The sequence below is a fragment of the Rhinopithecus bieti genome, unplaced genomic scaffold (assembly GCF_001698545.2).
Source record: "Rhinopithecus bieti isolate Rb0 unplaced genomic scaffold, ASM169854v2 scaffold_37131, whole genome shotgun sequence".
In the NCBI taxonomy this organism is placed as follows: Eukaryota; Metazoa; Chordata; class Mammalia; order Primates; family Cercopithecidae; genus Rhinopithecus; species Rhinopithecus bieti.
In genome coordinates, this window is record NW_016815361.1 from 1 (window position 1) to 3,902 (window position 3,902).

Genomic DNA, 3,902 nt, shown 5'->3' on the forward strand with positions numbered 1-3,902 from the left:
TGTTCCAACATTAGTATATCCCAAATTCGCGTGCTTCTGAACGCTCATATTCTCGGCTCTTTCAGACGCTCATTAAAATTTTCTCCTAGAATGTGAAAACTACTAATTTTAAATGCACCATTTTAAAAGTACCAGAGAACAACATTAGGTTATTCTTGTTAAAAATATATATTAAACTTTAGGCTAAAAGTCCCCTTTGAGTGCCCCTCTCTCAGCACCCACCCCTCCCTTTCCCCAGAAGTAGCCAGTGTTAGCAGTTGGATGTATAGCAGAACTTTCTCACGCACCGAACCCGAGCCAGGTCTGGCTCCAGGGCAGGTCTAACCATCTACTCGGACCAAGCTTCCGAGGCCGGCGCTCTAGCCCTCAAGCCCACCTCCTGGAGACGCCCCGTGGAGACCCTGGCGCCTAAAACTGCGGGAGCCCATCTACTGCGCTCAGGTGGCCAGCTCTTGAGCCTTCCCTACCCGTGGCTCCTTGCCTGCCTGCAGGCATGCACCAGCATACCGCCGAGCAGGAGGATCTAACGAATCCAGCTTGTGTACATGCCCTAATTTCCATTTCCGCCTCCTCCAGGTCTGTTCAGGTGAGGATGATGGGAGGGAAAAGCGGCGTACAGCCGTAACATCGGCACCCTGCAAGAGCCGCCGGTGCACTGACAGAGAGGGACACCGCATTGGAGATGCAGTGTCTACGGAGATCTATTGCGCGCGGTGAAACACTCTAAGCACCGCGCGGAACGACTGGGTTTAGCTCCCTCATCCCGGACCTTCCCCAGGACCACACGTTCATTTATCCCCGAACCCAGGGGCCCCTCCACGCTGCGCTCACCTGCCCTGTTTCGTAATGATCATCTCAGTTTGGTGGCGGTGGAATTTGAGCCACAGAGGCCGGTTGCACAGGTAGACGTGGGCACGGAAGTTAGAACCTGGAACCCCCAGGCCCCCCAGTCCTCCGCAAGATCCCGCTGCTGCGGCTCCAGGGTACGGCCCGTAGAGCGGAGCCCCCTGGCTGTACTGATAGGTGCCCGGGCCGCTGCCCCCGCCGCTGCTACCGCCCGCGCCACTGCCCGCGCAGGCTCCTGGGCCGAACTGCGCCCTCCCGGGTGGGCACACAGCTGCGGGGAAGCCGCCGGGGGGCAGCATGGAGCCGTAGGGGTAGCGCGCCCCGTTAGGAGCGGGGTACACAGGTCCGTGGGGCGCCCCAGCCGCTGCCTGGTACGGGAAGAGTGAGCAAGGCGCAGCCAGCTCCGACCCCTGAGGCCCGGGGGACTGGAGGTAGTAGCGCTCGGAGCTCAGGCTGTCCATGGAGTAGCGCGCAGTGGCCGCAGCCGCGGCGGCGGCGGCGGCTGCAGCGGCAGAAGGCAGCTCCTCCTCCCCGCAGGGGGAGCCCTTGCGGCCGTCCGGGGGCCCTGGCTTGGCCACTGCCGCAGCGCTGGCAAATGCGTCCCCGGCGTCGGTGTCACTAAGCATGGCCGCGGGGGCCCCCGCGCTGGCTGCTGCGGGCTCCCCGCTCACCGCCTCGCAGGAGAGACTGCCGGAAAACTTCTTGGACGCTTTGTCTAAGTCCAACTTCTGAGGAGAGGGGGCTGCGCCGGGGAGGTGGCCGGCGCTCCCGCCGCTGCCGCCTCGCGCACTCTCCAGCGGGTAGAAGTGCGCGCCAGGCAGGTTCACTGAGCTCACCAAGAGCTGCTCCCCTAACTGCATGCTTTGCAAAGCGCAGACGGCAGCTGGCTGCTTCCTCTTCTCCCGTGGCCTTATTATAAAGGCAGGATGGGGGAGCCAGCGCCCTCTTCCGAGGGGAAGGTAACTTCCCCTTCCTCCCGCGCCGGGGCTACCCACCTGCCGACTCGCGGGCCGCTACTGCGCGCACTGGCGCGCCCTGAATCCAGCGTCCTTTCCGGAAGGAAAGCGCCGTGAGTTGGAAAGCAGGAGGTGGAAACTAACCCAGAAGCCCTCTCCTTCTCGTACCTCTTGCTCCTCAGAACCCCCACCCTCCTCCCAGACTCACACGCTGGAAGAAGGGGACTTAGATCTTTGTCCCCATCCACCCACCAGCCCGCGCCTTTCTGCCCTTTTTCGATTGCCAAAGCATCGGTCAAGTTGACCACTTGGAAACTTATGGGCTGTCACTAGCTGCTTTATATATTTGCGGCCAGGGAGGGGCTTCGCGGCCTCGCAGCCCGGAGACCCTCCTATTGGCTGATGGAGGTGACACTAATTCAATTAGGCATTTACTAATTGGATCAAGTCACCTGCTACTTTCTTTTCCTTTAGCCTGATTTTGGGTTTTTTTTTTTTTTTTTTTTTTTTTTTTTTTTTTTTTTTTTTTTTTTTTTTTTTTTTTTTTTTTTGAGACTGCCTCCCGCTGTGAGAATCAATCCTGGTGTCTGTAATTTCGCCAGAATTTAGGGGGACAAGTTTTGGGGTCTCCGTAGCAGTATCCATCCTTGGCACATTAGTCATCTCAGCCCTCTGCTGGAGGAATGAGATGGCTGGAGCAGATTTTAGAGACCAGAGAAAGCCTCTTCAAGCTGATTGCTTGCAGGGAAGCGCCCGTCCCGGAGGCTGGGGAAACTGGGGCGAGTTGGAGACAGGCCCAAGGAAGTCTCTTTCCTCATCGGAAGCTGTAACTTCAACGCACACCTTCCTCTTGTCGAAGGCGGAATCCCTGGCCTTCAACGCACAGGAGCCACTTTTTGTTTGTTCCCATCCTTTTACCCATTGGGAAAGGTTTGTAGAGAGGAAACTCGCGCTAAGCTTTTGGGATTCCGGGGACGGCCAGAGCACATTGCCATCCTCGAGGACTTAAGCCCTCAGCTTCTAAATCAGAAGCTTGGATAAAGTAGGGTACTGGGGACAGGACAAGAGTGAAACTAAGCGAGCTAACACCCACTTGATACTCACGCCAACACACCTGCTTTCGGGGAGACAATCACTTTTATGCCCCACAACTTAAAATCCACGCTGCTCAGTTTTCCTGATCCCAGATTCCGTCCCTTCACCACCATCTTCAGTTAGGCCTGACACCAAGAAACAAAGGTTCCCTAGCAGCCCCGCTGTTAGGATTCCCTGAGCCTCTACTCTGCGGCTAATACAGAAGGTAGAATAATTAGTGAAATAATCAGTTTGATATTGAATTAAACTCCAGCTGCTTGTTTCTTCGCTGCGTTTCCTCAGATAGAGTCAAGAGCGGGGCCGTCATATTTTATTGTTTCATTAATACAGAAGCGGGGTCACGTTTCGTTGCGGATAAGGAGAAGCCTGAATATTCGCTGTTAATAAGCAATTACAGACGCCGCCAGTAATCGCTCCGGGAGCGCATTTTCCGGCTGAGATGTCGGGACTCTGCTTCCCCAACCGAACGCGATCACACGGGAAACTCTTCGCCCACAACAGATGAGGTGGCCAAAGGATTGCTGAGCGCGCACACACAAGTGTAGACAGGGTGAAGCTTTCCAACCCAGCTTTCCAACCACAGCAGCACCAACATCCGCATGTCTGGGGTCTCCGAGAACGAGGTCCTTAATGCACTTGGACTCTCCAGGGCATTTATCACAGTTTTTTTTTTTTTTTTTTTTAATGTGTGTGTTCGCGCGCTCGCGCGCTGGCGTGTGTGTGGTGGTGAAACCCAGGAGTGCGCGAAGATTTTCAGGGTCAAGGCACAACCACAGGGGAGGGGCAAGTTAAGACTAGTGGGCGGGGCGGTGGCCTTGTAGGTCCTGGGCCAGAGTGGCCAGGAGCAGATCGCCAGAAAGCTGGTATTGAGCGCGTTCTGCCCTGCGCTTCCTGCATTTCGTCCCATCAGTATAGTTCGTGTTTGGCACAGCTGTTTTGGTCACTACACTGTCCGTGCCTTCCTCCCCTGCTATAGTGTTATTTTGACCCAAGGAAGTCTCGAAC

At 56.1% G+C, this 3,902-nt stretch overlaps 1 pseudogene across 1 annotated transcript; it reads right to left on the bottom strand.

The window, feature by feature from the left end:
• Positions 1 to 404: 404 nt before the first annotated feature.
• On the bottom strand, positions 405 to 2,114 carry LOC108515932 (eomesodermin homolog pseudogene; annotated as a pseudogene). Its single transcript, XR_001881677.1, has one exon. The product of XR_001881677.1 is annotated as an eomesodermin homolog pseudogene (transcript).
• Positions 2,115 to 3,902: the final 1,788 nt, after the last annotated feature.